General features: G+C 44.0%; 1 protein-coding gene across 1 annotated transcript in view; it reads left to right on the forward strand.

The window, feature by feature from the left end:
• The window catches only part of CYSLTR1 (cysteinyl leukotriene receptor 1), a 65,764-nt gene extending 44,684 nt beyond the window's left edge, over positions 1 to 21,080 (forward strand). Inside the window, exons 2-3 of the transcript XR_012906871.1 lie at positions 17,817 to 17,910; positions 18,454 to 21,080. The gene's annotated coding sequence lies outside the window, so the exon portion shown is untranslated. The remainder of the gene's footprint in view (positions 1 to 17,816; positions 17,911 to 18,453) is intronic.
• The last annotated feature ends 509 nt before the right edge of the window (positions 21,081 to 21,589 follow it).

Genomic DNA, 21,589 nt, shown 5'->3' on the forward strand with positions numbered 1-21,589 from the left:
TTGAATTATTCATGCCATTATATTTTCTTATGCGACGGTTGTATTTGCTTCCCAATGCTTAATAATAAAAAAAATGTAATTTTATATTTATTTGCAAATAAAATCACAAAATGTATTATATTCATTTATATCAATAAATATATCAATTTTTGCAATCGCATGAATAATTATGTTTATGCAAAATCTCAAACTTACAAAGTATCTCAAATTTTCCCAGAAGCCTAATTTATTTGATTAACCACCGACTATACTTGTTTTTATTTCAACAAAACAAGTTATGTATCATATGCAAAATTTAAAAGTACCTCACATTTATATTTACATTTGAAATTATGTAAAATTAATTATTTAATATGAACAAATAACAATTTTACACATAAAATTATTGCAAGATTATAAAATAGCTAAAACATAATCTATAATAAATAGCTGACTTTCTGACAAAGTACCTTTCTTTTGCTTGACAAATTTTTTGGTCAAACCTTCTGGGAACCCGAGGTGGCCCTGTGGCGGCCCTGTGGCCCTGTGAGCTATCAGGTTTTGTTTGTGTGTCCCTCAATAAGCTTCGAGTTTGACATTTCTGGTCTAGATGGGACTGGGTCCTGCCATGAGGGCAGGGGACTAGACTCGATGACCTCTCAAGGTCCCTTCCAGTTCTCGTATTCTATGATTCTATGAAGCTGCCTTTGGCCTCACATCTTAGGTCCAGTACTAATTGCAGCTTGGTCAAACCCCAAGACTGGGTTCCCTGTGTCTACAGACTCTGGACACCACTTGTGCTATGCTTGTATCATTCAGTGCTGAAGGGAATTAAAGGCAAACGTATTGTCCACATCTGCAGTACCAGTGAAGAGAAACATCTGGATAAGCAGACAGCTGTGACCCGTAGAAACAGCCAAATTGCTGAACATAAAGACAACAAAACAAACAGAAATTATTTAAGTAACACCTGAAAAAAATTAAAACTGGTTAGCAAAGATGATCCAGAGACCACTATCATGATTTGCAGAGCCCCAGGGTCCCACACAGTGGTTCCTGTGAAAGGAATCTGCTCAGAGCTCTGAGCTAGAAGCTTTCTGTTCTGATTTTAACACTGCAAAATTAATAATCTCCAAGTAAAATGCTGTGGAATTGTTCATTGTTAAACTATAAAAGTTCCAGTAGCTATTGCACTCATTCGTGATGATTTAAGTTGAATTTTGCAATATATAGAAATATGATTATTGGGACAAATAGATTAGTGTAAAGCAATAATGTTGTGTCTTTTAGAGTGGAATCCTAATACTACTGAAGCTCAGGGGAGTTTTTCCACTGAATTCAATGAGACCAAGATTTCACTCTCAGAAATTTCTGAAATGCTGGTAAAACAAGCTAGACTGTAACTTCCATTTGCCCCTTTCCTGTTGATGTCCACTGTGAGTGGGTTTTCACTTCAGACCCCTGTACATTTTTTAATCTTATACTGAAAAGAAATGCTGGAGCAGAGAGAGACCTACCACTCTGTTGCCCCAGCCTCTCCAACTATTGTGAAACCTGCCTCGCTCACAGATTGTCATGTCAATAATAGAATAATAGAAACTAGGGGGAGAGAAGTGTCATGCTGATATGATAATGATGAGTTTGATGGAACAGCCTATAAAAGGAAACAGAACAATCAATATCTGCCTGCCTAGGTATAAAAAACCTAATTTTTCTGCTGAATATGCTGTAGTTCATGGTACAATAGTGTCACCTAGTGCTTAGTGCTTGAGAAGTAGAGTAATTGAATTGTGCAAAATTTCATCCTTTCCCTTTTAATGATCCAACAGTTTTCCTTGTGGAAGAAGCCTATGTTTCTACGCTTAATTTATAAATTAAGTTCAAAATGTTAGTGGTAGCGTAACAAAAACCCAGAGCTATCCTTTATTTCTCAGTTGGTCAGTGCTGTATTATCTTCTGCTAAGAACAACAGCACTGCAAACAAAGAGACATAGATTCTTTTGGAGTAACGTAAACTAATAGCATAAAAAAGATAAAAAAAGCACATGTGACATTAAGACTCACTTATCCCCTGCCCCCTGTGCCAGACTATTTGGGTATGTCTAGACTACATGGCTCTGTCGACGGAGCCATGTAAACTAGTTTACCCAACATAGTCAATGAAGCAGGGATTTAAATAATCCCAGCTTCGTTAAAATAAAAATGGCCACCGCTTTGTGCCGACAATCAGGTGATCCAGCACAGCGCGGCAGTCAAGATATGAATCGGTCAACAGGGGAAGCCTTTGTCAACCACTCCTGTAAACCTCATTTCACGAGGCATAAGGGAGCAGTCGACAAAGACTTCCCTTGTTGACCGATCCACGTCTAGACTGCCATGCTGTGCCAGATCAGCTGATTGTCTGCATGGCGCAGCGGCCATTTTTATTTTAATGAAGCAGGGTTTATTTAAATCCCCACTTCATTGACTATGTCAGGTAAACTAATTTACATGGCTCCGTCGACGGAGCCATGTAGTGTAGACATACCCAAATAGTCTGGCACAGGGGGCAGGGGATAAGTGAGTCTTAATGTCACGTGCTTTTTTGTATCTTGTTCAGTATCCTCTCATTCTATACTATGGACCTTTGTAATATTACCATATGTATTCATAACAAAAATCACTGTAGAGCAGTAACTGAGTGGTCACACTGGCAGACTGTAAAATATTTAACACTGTGTGTTTTTCTAAAACAGGTCACAAAAACCAAGATTAGGAATGCAAATCCTTCAATTTGAGCACCCAGAAAAATCTTACTGGGTCCAGCTTCACAAGCTGGCCCATGTTGTCTCCTTCCTTTTTTCATCCTTCTCCCTGTTTCTTCTCACTCTGATTTTCCAATCTTCCCTTGCACTAACCCTTCTACAATCTCCTGTCGCTTGCTACCCTTCCTTATTCTCTCAGTCTCTCCTCATTTCTTCTTCCCCAGGGCCCTATCCCACCTATTTATATCTTGCAGATGTAACTTTCCTTCAGCCCCTCTCTATCCTGCTTTCCTGTTCATCCACTCACCCTCTCTCATTTGGAATTTTGGGTGGGTAAGAACTTTGATATAGGGTGGGATTGTCAGTTACCTCAAGTCAGCTGCCTATTCAACAGGTTCTAACTTCTCCCAGGATAAGAGAAAGCAAATGGTAGCACAAGCCACATCAGCATTAGGCTGCTTCAGCATTCCCACTAATGGCTATCTCCATCCCAGCATGGACACACAAATTTGGACTCATCGTTATGCAATATTTCCTCTACGAAGGAAAACCCCTATGTGAGTAACATGGAGAAAGAAATCTCTAGCTTCTAAGTTAGGTTCAAAGGGGAAAATTGGAAGTGGGCGAGGGAGTCAAGCAAATGTCACTATTCTCTTTGGATGAGTCTGGAACCCACATCCCAGAGTGCTCCTATTGTGCAATGTGTTGTAGGAGACCTGCTTAAGTGACTTGTCTCTTTCTTATTAACAGTACGCTACTGCCCCTGCATGAAGCTAGGTGGCACTGTGCGGCAAGTAGTGCTGATGGTGATTTACTACGTGGCAGTGTTCCCTTGAATGGATTAGTGGGATATAAAACTGAAGTGCCAATTGCATGTGGCATTTCATGGTCCTACTGCGTATTTTACAAATGGAGGGGCACTGGTCCTGGCCACCTATACAAATTGTAGGGTGGATAATTACATTAATTCTACCCAAAAGCCCCTGCCATTGCAGAATCATACACTATTTTTCACTAAACAATTGTCAACTGTTGCTGTTTTTAAACAGTTTCCACATCTCCCTAGAGATGGATGAATTTCAGGGGAAAAAACAAAATCATAGCATCTGCTAGGGAAAGTGGAGCTGTGTGATGGATTAAAAGATCTATGCACATGTAAAATAAACATAATTACAAACAGACGTAGGTGTATGCTCAGGGCTTGATGCAGCCTACATATCCAAGGCCTTCTGGGCTATGTCAAACACAAAAAGCCACTGTAACCTTTTCCATGGCCATGGTGAGGCCCACCTATCCTGGTTAGCCTGCTGGGAAAAGGAAGAAAAAATACCCCAGCTGAGTAATTGAAGCTGAATGGCAGTTGAGATGAGGTAAGTGAGCTCCCCATTACTTGACAGATCTATAACTCAGCACCTGTGCAAATTAGACCTGAATGTTTATACTTAGGCCATGTCTACACTGCCACTTTCAGCTCTAAAACTTTAGTTGGGTATAAAAAAACGCCCAAGCAATACAAGTGTTCATGCTAAAAAGTGCCAGTATAGACAGCTCTTTATCACCAGCAGGCGAACCCCCAGCAATAAAGCTACCTCCCCTGGCTTGGGGTGGGCTTTTTAAAAATTGCTAAGGGCATTTCTACACTAAGGAGTTGTTTTGAAATAACTTGCCTTGTTTTGAAATAACAAGGTGAGTGCCCACGCAATCAAGCCCATTATTTCAAAACTAGCCAATTAGCCCATCATAAGACGGGATTTTCAGGTCTCTCCTTCACGTCGGTCTTCTCTCCTGAGCCTCTGGTCTCTCTCTCTCTCCCCCCTCCTCCCCCTGCCTCCTCTCTCTCTCTCTCAGCTCTCCTCCACCTCCTGCCTCTCTCTCTCTCTTCTCCTCCCCCTCCTGCCTCTCACTTGGGGGACCACGGAGTCCAAATGGTCGTTTGGGCTCCACGCTCCCCGTGCTGCATGGGGGGTGCAGAGCCCAAACGGTCGCTTGCGCCACTTGCTCCCCCGCGGTAGCCCGGCTGATCAGCGCAGAAGTCAGCCGAGCGTCATGGCGGGAGGCAAAGGGGGGCGGGGCGGGGCGGTGACATTCATGGCCAGGGGGCAGGACCTGGAGCTGATGTCACGCTGCACGTCACTGCCCCGCCCCCCCTTTCCCTCCCATCATGGCGCTCAGTTGACTTCTGCACCGCTCAGCCGGGTCACTGCGGAAGAGCAAGCAGCACAAGCGGCTGTTTGGGCCCCACGCTCCCCATGAAGCACCCCCATGCTGCATGGGGACTGTCGCGCCCAAACGGCCGCTTGTGCCACTTGCTTCCCTGTGGCAGCCTGGCTGAGCAGCGCAAAAGTCAGCCGAGCGCCATGGTGGGAAATGAAGGACGTGACTCAGGCAACAGCACCGCCCAGAGGGAACAGCCAGAGAGGCAACAGCAAGGCCCAGAGGGAACAGCCAGCATTTCAGCATTACAGAGTCACAGACATTGGGCTACTATATATATGTATATGTATTCCTGCTTGGGAAGAGGAATAATGCTACTTTGAAATTGTTATTTCAGGAGTTACTATTTCAAAATAACACCCTAGTGTAGACATGCTCTAAAGGCGCCTGCTTTGGATTAATTTCGAGGCTTTCCTGTAGTGTGAACACGCTATTTTGAAATAGTTATTTTGGGAGCCTAATTTCCTAGGCTATGTCTAGAGTGCAGGCTTCTTTCGGAAGAAACTTTTTTCAGAAGAGATCTTCCGAAAAATCTTCTTCCAAAAGAGAGTTTCCACACACAAAAGCACATGGAAAAAGCGATGTGCTTTTTTTGAAAGAGAGTGTCCTGGCTGGATGCTCTTTCACAAAAAAGGCCACCGGAAACAGTTCAGGCAGGGCTTTAGGTCACCAGTTGCTTCCGTGTGCTGGTGCCGGAGCCTTGCAGAGACATGCGCTTAAAGGGACCCCACTGGAAAACCATTTCTCTGCTTCTGCTGCATGCTTACTACCTCTTCGAGGGACAGCAAAGCTCTCACAGTGCCTGCTGTGATTGCCCTGGGGTTTGGGTTTTTTTTTTTTTTTTACTCTACAGCTTTTTCCTTTGAGCCATGGAGCTGGAGGTAGTCTGGCTGTGGAGAACACACAAGAGGGAGAGGCGGTCAGTCATCCCTGCAGACGCTGTTCCTGAGGCCATGACCTCCTCTGGGCAGAGGAGGGGGATGCCCTGAGAGCAAGGCCAATGTGCCCAGGAGAACCTCTGCCCACTTCCTACCCACTTCCTGCCCACGGACAAGCAGACAAGGGGAGTGTCTGGCCACAGTGGGATCCCCTCATGGGCAGCAGTGGAGCTGGGAGCAGCCTGGCTCTCCTTGGGGTCTGCACACACACCTGTGGCTCGCAGCGCTGTCTGCGGGAGCAGGTGCTGCCTCACACGTGCAGCCATGCCTGTGTGCTGTGTGCAGCACTCCTCAGTCTGTGTGGGGTCATGTCTGCACCCTTGTGGCGCCTGCTTCCAGCCATGGCAGGGCCCCCGGCCCTCCCCCCCCCCCCCATGGCAGGATGTGTATGGCCTCCCTTGAGCCTGGTGGCAGGATACCACCCATGTTCAGGGGCTGCCTGCTGCATCCACGTGCCGCACACTAATGTGGCATGTGCTTCCACATGCATGGACCACAGCACGATGTCCAGCCCAAGCAGCCTGAGCGACACTCACACCACCCCCGTGCGCCTGCCTCCCCCGCCCTGTGTGTGTGACAAAGTGAGACCACTCACCTGAAGATCCCTCCCAGGAATCCAAGGAGGCCTGGGAAATGTCCTGTCTCAGAGGCACAAGCTCCAGGGATAGGGTCACAGTCTCCATCTCCTCCTCCTCTGCCTCCAGCTGGCCCTGGTCCTCCTGTTCCTCCTGCGCTGAGACCTCTGGTCAGGTGATGACGGGGGTCTCCAGGCTGGAGTCCACAAGGATGGGTGGGAAAGATATTTCCCCACCCCCAGGAACTGGTGGAGCTCAAGGCAATAGGGGCAGGTGTGGGGTCTTGCCCCTGAGGGTGAGCTGCGCTCTCTGACCTGGATGTATCCCAGACGGAGCTCTTTGACTTGGATGTATCCCTGATGGAACTCTTTGACCTTACTCCGGACCTGTTCCAAGGTCTGTGGTGGAGCCACATTCTGTCAGAGACTCGGCCATGCACTCAAAGATGTCCACGTTGTGGCTCTTGGCCCGGAGATCCTGCAATGTCTCTTCCTCGCCCCACAGCTCGAGGAGAGACAGGATCTCCAGTCCAGACCAGGAGGGTGCACACCTCTTGGTCCCTCTGGGTGGGTTCTGGAACCCTTGGGGTGCTTCCTACGAGAACCAGGGGGATTGTGAGGGACTTGAAACTCGGCCATGAGTGGCAAGGCCTGAGGCAGGGAGAGCTGCGTGTGGTGAGGTGCTGCTCTCAGGCTGGCTTCCTGCCACAAAGCTTGTCCAGGGTGCCTGCAGCTTTCAGAGGAGCCAGGAGCCGGGAACTATAGAGTCCTGATTACTCTGAATGGAGTGGCCACCAGAACACTTGTGCTATTTCTCGGAGGCCTCTTCTTCCGAAAGAAAACGGTTGTCCCTGTCCACACACACATTTCCAAAAGAGCTCTTTCAGAAAAAGGTTTCTTCCTCATAGAAAGAGGAGTACCAATGTCAGAAAAACCCCTCTGTTCTTTCAATTTACCTTCAGAAGAACGTGATTGCAGTGTTGACGTTCCACAAGTTTTGTCAGAAAAACGGCCATTTTTCCGACAAAACTCTGTAGTGTAGAAATTCCCTGAGAGAGCTCTCCCCCAGTGATAAAGAATAACTACACCACTCAAATCATAGTGCTGTCTGGCAGTGCTGTAATGTGGGCAGTGTAGACATATCCCTAGAAACCAATATCCCGTGTTCTAATTTTCAGAGGCAGTAATTCTTCAACTTTAAAATTGGGCCCTTTAGCATCAAACTTGAGGTGAAGAAAATTAACCTAAGAGATCCGAGATGTCTGTTACTGGGCTGCAAATTGAAACTAGGTAGCTACTAGCTAGACTTACACGGTAGCCACAAGATCTTCTCACACAGTTTCCTTAACATTCAGTAATTCAATGGGCAAACATGTGGCCTACAAAGAAAAAGGAGACGTTCCTATTACTAAAAGTTGGTGCATGTAAATGCTGCCTGCTGGCACTTTTGCACCTGGCATTTATATTTACACTTGAGCTTTTGTCACGGGGTATTTGAGGGGCTAAGAACCGGTGAACAACAAAAGTTCTAAAACAGCATATAGTCTGGTAGCACTTTAAAAACGAATAAAACATGTAGATGGTATCATGAGCTTTCGTGGGCACCGCCCACTTCTTCAGTTTGTCATCTGAAGTGGGCTGTGCCCACAAAGGCTCATGATACCATCTACATATTTTGTTAGTCTTTATAGTGCTACCAGACTATTTAGGGGTTTTTTAAGTTTATCCTGTATTGGCTAACTTGACTACCCCCTGAAGCTTCTGAACAAAAGTTCTGTCATTCAATTACCTCTGTAGATAAAGCCAAAGTTGGTGAACTAATATCTTTTATCGGACCAATTTCTGTTGGTGAGAGACTTACTATCGAGCTCTTCTTCAGGAAAGTTCTTCTCACCAACAGAAGATAAAAGACATTACCTCACTCACATTGTTCCTCTAATGTCCTGGGACCAATATAGTTATAATTAATAGTAAGATTATTATGTGAGTTAACACAAAGAGAAGTTACATGAAAAAATTAGACACTGGCAGTAATCTTTACAACACAATATCACTTTGGTTTGTTTTAAGAGATAAACAGACTAGAAATACCAATGAGTGAAGTAGGTCATGAGGAAGCATTTGAAGAAGAGTTTAGTGGCTTGGAGAGACAAGGAATGTGAAATAATATCTATCAATGGACGAATTTCTGTTGGCAAGAGAGTCAAGCTTTAACAAAACTCTTCTTCCGGTTCAGGAATCTTGAATGTCACAGCTACATACAAGGTAGAATAGATAGTTTAGCATAAGTAGTTATTGCCTTTGATCTTCAAGGGATTATTCAAAGACCATTCATATCTTGGCTGACTAGATAGGATAATGCTACTTCTCTGCTCACAGGGGTATTGTAGGGTTTTTATAGTCAATGCTTGTAATGTACTTTGAGATCTGTGATGGAGCAGTTGCCCAGACTGGAGTATAAAGGGCTAAGAGCTAATTGGGAGAGGACTTGTGGCAGCCAATCAGAGTCCAGCAAGGCTGTATAAAAAAGGATGGCCGTCCACGATGAGCTCACTCTTGCTTCAGCTCTAGAGGGAGAGGGACCTATCTGCCTGCTAGCAGGGGTACTGTGGACAGAGCAGTCAGTGCCAGGGGGAACTCAGGCCTCAATAAACTCCAGGCTGACGCCTAGCTGACGCCTAGGGCTACAGAGGAGCAGTCGGGAGAATGCAGCAGATCCACGCCCCTTTGCCAGTGGTGAGTGGCCATTTCAGACGAGATGACAACTGGCAGTGGGTATAAGAGGTTGGGATTCCCTGAAAGAGAAGGACTCCAGAGTGTGGGGACACTGCCACAGGGCAGTACCCTGAGAGAAGGATACCATGGACTGGGAGGGACCAGGGTCCAGTGACTGGTGGAGAATGGACAAAAAGGTACTAGTGCCAGGAGAGGGTGCTCTGAGGCTGGACTGAGCTAATTCCCGGAGTGACCAGCAGCAAAAGTTGTGAACATGCAACAGGTCCTTGCATGGAAAGAGCTAAGGGAGGTCATTCTGCCTTTGCAAATACATTTGCTCCACATCTCAGGCTTATTGGAGACAACATAAATCAGTCGACCGAGACAGTCTATTTGGGGCTGTGCAGTTTGTTTTGTTAGTAAATTACATGACTGCTCAGAGAATGTAAGAACAAATAACTCAATATTGCATTATAACAATGCACAATGGGTAAGATGCTTTCAACCAGACTGAGCGCTGAGCCTTACTCTTTCCACATAGCATCGCTATTTCTCTGGGTCCAGTTACAATTTCGTGCATCTGTGGATTGGAGGAGTGTATGATAGGGCAATAAAAAAGGCAAACTCTCCCTGCTAATTCCAGAGAAATGTTTGCATCCTAGTTTCATTGGGTACTGTCTAGTCTAGTAACTATTAAAATACCCCAAAAACTGTGATAGAGGGTGCACAAGTGTCCTATATAGCCTGTAGCTAGGTGGGGGTGAGCAGTGAGGGGCCCTTTTATCCCCACTCTGCTCTACATAGGTCTTGTTCTGGGGAGCTATCTTCCTGAAATACAATTTATTTCAGAGAAATTAAAACCTCCAGTGTGTAATCTTAGGAATTGATTCTGTTCCCATTGATGTTAATAGGAGTTGCCATTTCACTAAAGTGGTGACCAGCAAAAACATCTTGTTAATGCAGCATTAAGGGTGAGCAGTTCACCTCACGAAAGTTACATACGTGCATGCTTACCTGCTTGCTCAGCTTACAATTGCAGAGTTGGTTTGTTTCTTTCTGCATCATTATACAAAGTAGAATGCAAGTCTACAACCTGAACAAAAATTGCATGGATAAAAATATTCAAGCAAACATAGTGACCAGTGAAGCAGTTCTTTTGGGCTAAAGGTACGCCTACGCTTGCTCCCTATCTCGAGATAGGGATGCAAATGTAGCTGACCGAAATTGCTACTGAAATGAGGATTTAAATATCAAAAAAATGAGAAGTAATGTTAGTTCGAACCAAGGGGTTTGATTCGAACTAACGCGGCCCAGAGCACACTTCTTGTTTTGAATCAGCTGGCGATCGGAATAGCACACGGGCGAGATTATGCTAATGAAGCATGGGATATTTAAATCCCCACTTCATTAGCAATTTCAGTCCACTACATTTGCATCCCTATCTCAAGATAGGGTACGTTTACACTTGCTCCCTAAGTGACTGAAATGGCAAGTAATGTGTCAATTACTAATATGGAAATATTGGTACATTTCTTACTTTAACAAAGCAGGGACACTCTGACCCCGACCCCTAAAGTCTTGGGCCACATCTTCACTTCCCAGAATCATAGAATAAAATCATAGAGCACTAGAACTGGAAGGGACCTCGAGAGGTCATTGAGTTCAGTCCCCTGCCCTCATGGGAGGACCAAGCACTGCCTAGATTATCCCTGACAGGTGTTTGTCTACCTTGATCTTAAATATCCCAGTGATGGAAATTCCACAACCCCCGTAGGCAACTTATTTCAGTGTTTAACCACCCTGACAGGCAGGAAGTTTGTCCTGATGTCCAACCTATACCTCCCTTGCTGTAATTTAAGCCCATTGCTTCTTGTCTTATCCTCAGAGGCCACGCTGCAGTAATCAGTCTTCCAGTGTTTGATTTAGCAAGTCTAGTAAAGACCTGCTAAATTGAATACTCAGAGTGTCCCTGTCGATGCCGGAACTCCTACTCCTCATGAGGAGTAAGGGAAGTTGATGGGAGTGTTTCTCCGGTCAACCTCCTGCTGTGAGGGTGGCACCAAAGCTCGACTTAAGGTTCATCAACTCCAGCTATGTTTTTTACATAGCTGGAATTGCTTATGTTAAGCCAACCTTCGGCTGTAGTGTGGACCTGGCCTTACATATGAATGGCATTACTCATGTGAGTAAGTGTTTTCTGGATCTGCTTCTATTTAGGTGGAGAATTGGCTCTGTTTAAGTTATCATGATTTCTCAGTCATGTTTGTGCTTGTTCTCAGAGATGATCTGAAACAGACACCTGTCACAGGCCAGAGCTTGTGCAGGGGCCTCTGGGCCAGCAGGCTGACCACAGCTAGATTTCTGGTTACAAAAATAAAACAATCATTCTGTTTCTAGGAGAAGCACAAATCTCTGTTTCAAATAAAACCACGCTCTGTTTTCTTGGCCTTCCTCTTCAACATCTGCTGAACATTTGAGTTTCCTCCTAGAAATGCATCAAATTATTAGGACAATTTCTGCTTTCAGTTACAATCAGGCAACCTTAGTGGGTTTGCATGGGGGAAACAGAACAATTTGAGCCCATCATATTTATCAGTCCTAGATTTTAAATAGAACATTTTTTAACATCTCTTTGATTTAGACTTGTCCCTCAGACAAGTCAGAAGACAGAGCAATTATTTAGGCCAAGATTTTAAAAAGTGACTGGTGATTTTGAGATGTCTCTGTTTTTTGATGCTCAGCTTGAGACCTGTTAAGGTTGTGTGATTGCCAAAAGCCACATGCCCTGATTTTTCTGGAAATCAGTTAACTTTAATGTGTCTTTCAGGTAGAGCACCCAACATGGAACACCTTACACTTGCTCATTTTCAGAAAGGACTCAACACCCATCACTTTAATTGGCCTCAGGTTACATATCCAAAAATCAAGGCACCCAAAATTGCTAGCTGCTGTTGAAAATATTAGTTTTAGTATTTGTGCTTATGTGTGCAAGTGTAACCCAAGCATACACATCAGATTATAGCATTATCTAAAGCCTAGTCTAGCTTCTAGCACTTCAGTCTGATATGTCCATGTTTACAAGCCCTTGGTTGGCTTGCTTCAGTTCCTGAAAACCTTTCCTTTTTGACATATGTGATATTGTGACACACTGTGTAATGTGAGCCTCTCATACATCTAGTCTTACTGATACTAAGCCAAATGCCTCAGTCCAGAAGGGACTCACAGGATTTCACCACCCTTATTTCAGGATGTTTATTTAATGTCTCTATAGTAAAAGCCTTTTATTATATCTGCAGGGCTTGAGAAGTAAATAACTTTTTATTTGGCCTACCAAGCAAGATATCCCAAGCAATTGTATGATGATTAATTGGCCTGATACTGCACTCACAGAAGTGAATAGCAGATTGCCAGCAGTGCAGAGTCAATGTGCTCAGCATATCCTACAATGAAAATAGGTGAAAGTGAAGGGATCAGCACTATGCAGGACTGACCCCACTGTGTACATGTAATTTTCATGGTCTTGTAGCCCAGCCTTGTTCTCCCTGTCAAGGCCAGATTTCCAATTAGACACAAAAGACATGTGACGAGGACGCTGGTGTGCTGGGTGCACCTAAAAGATAAAAGTGAGTCCAATGTTTCATTTTTTAAGGAAAACATAAAGGTCAACTGTGAGCAGGAAGGGCGCTGAAGGTGCTGTGCCTAGGTGTGCATAAGATGTAAATCCAGCCCTCATTTCAGCAGTTGTGCATTCAGAGAGGGTGTGGCATCAGGTTCATTAGCATTAGCAAGAATTACATTCATGCACCATCTAACTAAATCTTAATTTAGCATTAGTCCAATTTCCACTATAGTCTGAAGCAGGAGAGAGTTTTGGATGCACTTTTCTGCTCTGTTACCCTTTCCACTAGTATTGTTCTCATTCTAATCTGCAGCCTGTACCTAAATCTAGCCAAGCCATTCCTGTGTGAATATTCTTTGAGCGGACATAGTATGATGATGTGTCTTATATATGAATCATGCAGAAATGAAGTCCCAAAGCCTAAACATTGTGTTACTTGGGAACTCTTTAACATAGCAACAGCTGCTGGAGGTGCTATCATTAAGGGCCCATCAGAACAGCAAACACTCATTTTTAATTCACAGCTATGTTCTTTGAGATTAAAGTTGGCATTCAGATGCTGATAAAACACCTTTTTTTCTTTGTTTTGTTTTCCCATTAGGTCATATTTTAAATTAAATTCTGCAAGCCACTAGTCTATTAAAATGAGTGGGTGCATTTAACTGTGTTATAAAATGTAAACAAGTTTAAATATTTCATTCACAAATGCCTTTTTTCCTGTAGAAGTCTTGTAGCTGTCTCCCGGATATTAGGCTGTTTCATTAACAATATGGTTCTTAAAATAATTTATATAGTCTCTTGATATTTATATATCAAGAACCTCCTGTCCCTTATTCAAGAAGACTGTATGGCCCAGCCCTTCAACTTCTGTTCTGAACCTTGTGGATTTAATTTTCTGGTTTTCATGAGCTAGCACATTCCAATATGAGTTGCAAACACTTCAGAGTAAAATTTCATTCCAAATCCTGCTCTCCATTAACATGCCCTGTAATGGACAGAAGGAGTGCTGACCAGAATCTGGTGACTAAGGGGTTAAACTCAGGTAGCTAGCAAAGGTGTTGGCCAGGGGGTCAGGAGAACCAATTGAGATAGAGGGTTGAAATTTGAATTGGATATAGATTCTTTGCCTGCTTTCTTTGTGTGGGAGAGAAAAACCAGGAGTTGAAAAACACAGAATGATTTAAACTCAGACAGGACTACCATGCCTCCAAGGAATTTGGGGCATGGAAGTGGACTAAATAAAGAAAAGATTGGAAGTAAAGGAACAGTGAATCTAGTTGCAGTCAGGGTATTTTTCTGTATTTTGTGGTTTGGTTCGAACTGCCCTGTGTGCATCTATGCCTCCCCTCCCCAAAGGTTCTTAAGCTCTCTTGCAGGCCCTCACCTTCTGCCTTCTGAGTGCCCGAATGGGGTACAGTTCTGACATGCCCACTAACATTGGAGGCAGTGTCCTGAATTCTGCAAGGAGCCTCCAGACAGCAGAAGAGAAAACACTAGATGCTCTTATCTTGCAGTCATTGGCAATAAATGATTTGAAACTGCCAATATGTTTGTCTTTCTTCATTATCCAAGCTGAATGAAAAGTAAAAAAAGAATGAACAACCAAAATAATGACAAGTAAATCAGATCTTCCATGTTAGTAATCTAAGATGCTCTGAGCATGTTTAGAAAAGATTTGTGTTGGTGTTTTTCTTAATATGTTTCTTTAAAAATAGTATTAGATGTTGAAACTAGACATAGCAGATGGGCAGCTGCTGCTTGGAGTTCCAAAGTCATAAATCCATCTCTTGGCACACACATTTGCAAGTTTTGGAACTGAAAAATAGCTCTGTAAAAGCTATTGCTTTCAGCTTTGCCAGTGTCTTAATGTACAAATAATATTTTAAGTATTTACAAATTTTACTGAAGGTGAAATTTTCCCACTTTTAAGAAACACACCATCTTACACTGAAATGAAGGAAGCTGTATTCTGAGCAAACTGATTTTTGTTTGTTTAATGAATTTGTGCCAAATACACCATTTTTTGCAATGAATGCAACTTTCTGTTCTGAATAGAAACCCAGCTGCCAAAAGCATTACCTTGTATCTTTTCTAAAACTGCTTAAACTATTGCTTGCATTTTCACTGAACGTTTTTCATTGGTGGTGAAAATAGCTTTACGCAGCTCTACTCAGCACAAGTCTTCATTTTGAAATTTCTGTTTGTCAGCATATGACGAGCTGCATTAATAATCTGATCCTTCCAGGAGCTGTGAGAGACCAGAAGCCCCTTTTTCTTCAATGTAGCTTCACACAGCAGCTCAGGGCCGGCCCACAACATTTTGGCACCTGAGGCGGGGAGCTCAAATGATGCCCCCATCACCCCTCACTTGGGCCAAAACTTTGAAAGGTCTCAATTCTGCCTTCTTCCTGTTCTACTCCTCTCATGGTACTGCGTAGAGAATACATAGGCACCAACAGCAGACACAATTTTCTATTCTGGGTCTTACTGGCACCCCTCTCCTTCTCCCCTCTCCCCCTCCCAGTCTGGCACCTGAGGCAGCCGCCTCAGTTCACCTCATGGTAAGGCCAGCCCTGCAGGCGCTCTTGACTGCCCATGCACAGTTCATTGCAGCCTCAAGATGTAGGCAAATAAGAAGCTGTCTAAACCCTTTTTTGCCAAGGAACTGGTTTCAATGTAAACATGCTGTATATTGTTGGCTTTGGGTCATATAATACAGCTTCACCACAAAACTGAACAGAATGTTTTGTGCAACTCTATTGTCATGGTGGAAAGTACAGACCACTGATTTGTCTTGGCTTAGTCTCAGCTGCCATTTTTGTCATTCTTGTCCACCCACTGACCTTTCGTGACCACCTCCGGAAAGTAGCCTCTAAAACAAAGATTTGCATCAGCATTATTCACAGATCATGGAACAAGCTGAGGATCAACTACCACGCTGCAACAAATATCAGCCTTGGCCCAGGGGCACTCCGTTGCAGAGTACTGTGCACCTGTGAGGACAGGCAACTGCCATACCCAACTTGTAGCTAAATTATCATGGAAACTTTTCTATTCAATATGCCATGTCGGTCAAAAAAGCTAATGTTGGGAATTGTCACAGGACTGATACACCCTGTCACATGTCGGGGGGAGAGGGAAATGTATCGGTGTCCTGCATCTCAGGATGCGGATTAGTATACCCGTAACAATCCCCCTCATTTGGGATAGTACAGCCCAGTGGCCAGAGTCAATAGGGCAATCCTCCATGGATGGTTAATACATTCTAATGGCCCGAGTCAGTAAAATAATCCCCTGCAATTGGGGTAGCATGGTCTAATGACCAGAGTCAGTGTATGGTAGGCTGAGCCACAGTCCCCTGTGGGTGGTGGACAGGGCAGGGGAAGCCAAGCCCTCGCTCTCCACCAGGTTTCAATCCAGGGCCCTGTCAGGGGCAGACTCCCTTGCCATCAGCTTTGCAGGGATCCACCCATGTCATGGCTGATTCCCCACTCTGACACGATGAATGCAGAAGTGGGGGCCCATAAAAGTACCCCAAAACCTTATCTCTCAGGCTTTGGTATAAAACTTCCCTCCAAACTCCTAAAAACCTAGATTTTTGGGATAAAAATCTGCTGCCACCATCAAGTGCTTTTGAACCCACAAACAGGGATGGACACTTGAAACCAACCCCAGGGTACCCCAAACTCTTTCCCCCAAAGAGCTGAAAAAGAAAAGAGAAAATACAAATTGCAGTCTGTGGCTGCTATCCCCTAGTCAGAGGCATGCAGACCCCACAGACAGATTTTCCAGGACACAGAACTGAACCAATACCAGGTTAATAAAAAAGAAAGAACTTTTATTGTCAAAGCGATACTCCTGTTGCAAGCATAATGACTAGATGGAAAAAGTCACCAATTAATATACTCATGGGGACTCCTATGGGCCAAAACTTAGTTACAAAAGAGAGGAAAATCCATTTCTAACAGCACAGACATCAGATCCAAAGTCCCACAACAGAAAACAATAAAACCTAATGGATTTATCTAAATTCTACCCTACTTAGACATTCTGAAGAGTCTTTTTCTTGGAGAGAGACATGCTTTCTGTCTCCCTGAGCATCTAGAGCAAACTGGCTCAGAGACAAAGGAGGGAAAACCCCAAAATTACTTTGTCTCAGTTTGAAATCCCTACCTGCATTTCTATTGTCTGACTGCTACCTGGCAAGGTACAGTTAACCCCTTAGTCCCCAGGCTGCTGGCCATTCCTCATGACCATGACAACCCACAACACTCCGAACCCTTTAGCCGGTTCTGATGCCATTTCCTCTGTGGTCTCCTGGGTCTCTTCCTCCTCAATCCTATGGTGTCTGTGGAATCCACAGTTCAGTAGTTTCTACATTCACTGTGACGTCCCCTATGAGTAAGGGCATATTTGGTTTTGGTCAGCTGGCCCCCGAGTCTTGGCGTGGTAGTGGTCCACTTGCTGGAACTCGCAGTGCATCTCCTTCTCCTCCAGCAGTCAGCCTAGACTGAGCTCCTCTAAGGCCTTTTATACCCTGGTACCAACCGGAACATGCCCAGCAGAGCAGAAGGACGTGACCCTAGCCTCTAGTTGTCTGAAGCTGGGAAGGGGTGACGAGGATGGATCACTTGATGATTACCAGTTCTGTTCCTTCCCTTGAAGCACCTAACATTGATCACTAGGCTAGTCAGACCTTTGATCTGACCTGGGTATAGCTGTTCTGATGTTAATTTTAAAATCAACACCTCTGTCATGGCTTTCTGTATTAGTAAACCTCAACCTTCAGCTACTTATTGAGATATAGCCACAGCACAAGAACTTAAACATGCCAAAGACTACCCAGAACTTCCCATCCAGCAGGTTTAGATGATGTACCCTACCAATGCCTGAAATTGCAAAAATGCACCTGGCTGGCCTCATGTCTCTGGATCTGGCCAGGGAATGGTAAAATGTCTGGAAGGCATCAACAGTTCTAAATAAGCACATTATCACTAAACTAATAATCTCCCACTTTTGTATTTGCCATGCAGACTTTAAACCATGATGAGCAGCGTGCAAAAAATCTATGGAAGATGCAGTTCCTTGATGCACATCTGGAAAAAGATTCCCCTTCATGAAACTATGGTGAGAACATCCAAATCCTCAAGTACTTCATAATAAGGTGCCCAGCATATGGATATGGATTCATAGGTGAAATGGATGATATGCATATTGTCGCTTATGGCTTAGGGACCTACAGTTGCATCTATAGACTGTTGACCTGCATATACCAGGGGTGGCCAACCCATTTAGCAAAGAGAGCCAAAATAGTGGCAGAAAAAATGCAAAGAGCCACGCCAGAATTGTCCAAAAAAAAAAAAAAAAGGATGCTGCCCCTTTAAGAAACAAGCGTAGGCTTTTTGGCCATATCAGTCTCCCGTCAACAGCCACCATCTTGGGTGCCATTTTGAATCGTCACCTCGGTGAGCACAAGGGAGCCAGGGGCAGGGAAGGGGTGGGAGCCATGGGGGGGGGCACACTTTGCATGCCGCACTTTTGGTTGGCCATCCCTGGTATATACCATGGGAGCGAGAAAGGGAAATTATACATTGGTCATCACATGAGAATATTATATTAAGCCTGTGCTGTTTGCATTATAATTTGTTAATGCTAGGATTTATCTTTTAGGGACATACATTGAAAAACATGTTTGTAATACCTGATTCTCCACTGCCTTGTACCTATGAAAAGGCTAAGACCACACTACAGACTTAGGTTGATGTAAGGAAGCCCAGGCTGTCAGAATCCGGCAATGGGGCTCACAGCTGACAGCAACTCTCCTAGCTCAGACTGTCAGCAGCAAGACTCACAGGACTGAGTGCTCAGGCTGCCTGCCCCACACACTGCTCCACATAAGTTGATGCAATGGCTCCAGTGAAAATGTGCACCAACAACAGAAGGAGGGCAGTGTGGACATGAAAAAATTAATTTGTTACTGCAGTGTTTGCATGTTGACCTAACATAGGCTGACAATTTTGTTGTGTAGACACAGCTATAGTTGCTGGCACTGAGCAAAGAAAGTGTAAAACTCTAGCTGGTCAGAATGGTGGTGTTTCATATTTTCTCCACACTAAGTGCTAGACAGTAAAATCAGGCCCCTACTCATGTGTAATCTTGGGTACATCTACACAGCAGCATTATTTGGGAATAACTACAAGCCTTTTATTTTAAAATAATGTAAAGCTGGAGGACTTCTTACTCTGATTCATTTCACAAGGAGTAAGGGAAGTTGAAGGAAGAGTGTTCTTCCTTTGACTTCCTGCTGTGTAGGCAGTGCCAAAAGCCAAATTAAGCTATTTTGACTTCAGCTACGCAATTGCAGTAGCTGAAGTTGCATAGCTTAATTCGACTTTAGCCCTGCTGTGTAGACATATCCCTTCAGTGCTGGATACACTGTCAAGTAATAATACACAGACAAATAATAAAAGACAAAGTTTGCTTCCAGTTATGTGCTGAAAATCCATTGACATAAAAGAAATTGCATGTAGTGTCACACAGGATAGAATTTGGAGTCCAGTTCTCAGCTAGTGTAAACTATTAAAGCTCAGGTGACTTCAGTAGGGCTGTACCTGCATATGCCCACTTAGGATCTGGCACTTAGAAATATCCTGGAAAAATTTCTAAATCAGAAAGATATGAGGGGATTTTTTAAAATAAATTCAAAATGTCTAACAAAAGTCCAGCTGATACAGTGAGGTTTCAAATGTCAATGTACATTGTATATGGAAAGAATGGCAGTTAACTCAGACAGGAACCACAGAAAGTTATCAAGATGTAAACAGAGCAAATAAATAGCAAATCTTGGCTCTGTTAGTCTGTTTTCCCAGCTGAGGTAGCCATTGTACCTCTCAAGATATTGCCTTCCAAATGCAGTACTGTATGAATCATTTAAACAGAAAACCAAAAACATATTTGCTCAATTGTTTCTATTACTGCCTTGGATGGTCGAGTGCATGTATTAACTATTATTTTTCTATAGTGATTCCACCTAAATTCCTTTCTTGGGTCCTGACTCTTCCTAAATTAATTCACACCCCTAAGCTTTTTTATTTTACACAAGCTCAAATAGGCCTGTAGAATCTATTATTTTCCAGAGACTTCTGACCTTGTTTCTTTCCTATTTCAACTAAGTTATTGAACAACTAAGCTCTGGTCTACTTGTAAAACTTAGATTGGCATAGCAACAATGCATTGAGGTGTATATAATCCACACCTCTGAGTGCTGTAGCTATGCAGACCAAACCTCCAGTATAGATGCACCTAAGCTGATGGAAGAATGCTTCTGCCAACCTAGCTAATGGAGCTGTAGGATGCATCTGGACTGGGTATTACTGCAGTATTGATATAGCACTGTGGGTTTATCTCTGTATTGCCCATAGTATAGACGTGGCCTAAGCTTCTTAAATGACCGAAGGCCTAAACTATCCACCCTTATTCATGTTTAGCAGCACTCATGCCAGGAGTCTTATGTTCTTATGAGTTACAGTGTATGATACTCAGCAACAGCATAGGTTGGAAAATCTCACTTTATCCCTTTGTGATCATTTTTCAAAAGAATATTGCACCTCGAGCTCCACTTTATTGGCCTCGAGCTTCCATCTAGTCTTGGCCAGAGCCTTCTCCCATATACATCTATGACGTTTGTCTCCTCCAGCAGGTACACCAGCGATGTAGCATCCTTTAAAAGTGGTCTGTTCTCCTCTGGAGATAAAACTACTCTTCATCAGCAGGAGTACATGTGATCTGGAGCTGATTACACACAGCCTCTGTATAAATTTCATCCCCACCAGACCAGCCTGACCTTCCTGTTGTACTGACTACAAGTGTTGTATTGGCTCCCAGCATTGATGCAGAATCACTCCTGAGATTTTTATCTGTCCTATTTTGTAGAAGGAGCCATAGGGGCAAGCACTACACCCAACACACCTCGCATCTCCAGTATATTCCTTTCAACAAAGAGAAGGAAAGCAATGCCAGTATGTAACAGCCGAAAATTGATGCTCAATATTAGTAACCTGCTCACCCCAGCTCAGAACACCCAGACAAATGCAGAGTATAAAACTCTGGGCCTCATTCTTCTCCCAGGTAAACTGGTGGGCTACGTCTACACTGGCCCCTTTTCCGGAAGGGGCATGTAAATTTCATGAGTCGTCGTAGGGAAATCCGCGGGGGATTTAAATATCCCCCGCGGCATTTAAATAAAAATGTCCGCCGCTTTTTTCCGGCTTTTAAAAAAGCCGGAAAAGAGCGTCTAGACTGGCCCCGATCCTCCGGAAAAAGCGCCCTTTTCCGGAGGCTCTTATTCCTACTTCGAAGTAGGAATAAGAGCCTCCGGAAAAGGGCGCTTTTTCCGGAGGATCGGGGCCAGTCTAGACGCTCTTTTCCGGCTTTTTTAAAAGCCGGAAAAAAGCGGCGGACATTTTTATTTAAATGCCACGGGGGATATTTAAATCCCCCGCGGATTTCCCTACGACGACTCATGAAATTTACATGCCCCTTCCGGAAAAGGGGCCAGTGTAGACGTAGCCGTGGAGTTAAAGTAAATATGGTGTACATGATAGTAGAATCAAGTATTGTGTGTCAGGCCTATCTGACCTAATGCAGCCCCAAATTGTGGCTGTCCTGTAGTTCTGCTTTCAGAGAAGCCAATAAGCCCACAATCAATGCACGAGTTTAACAAAATGTACATATTCTGCTCAAAGTTTCATCTACACAATGTTGAGTCAGAAGGAATATGAGACTTAAATGGAAGTCATTCTCCTGC

This window comes from Pelodiscus sinensis, chromosome 13 (assembly GCF_049634645.1).
Source record: "Pelodiscus sinensis isolate JC-2024 chromosome 13, ASM4963464v1, whole genome shotgun sequence".
Lineage (NCBI taxonomy): Eukaryota > Metazoa > Chordata > Testudines > Trionychidae > Pelodiscus > Pelodiscus sinensis.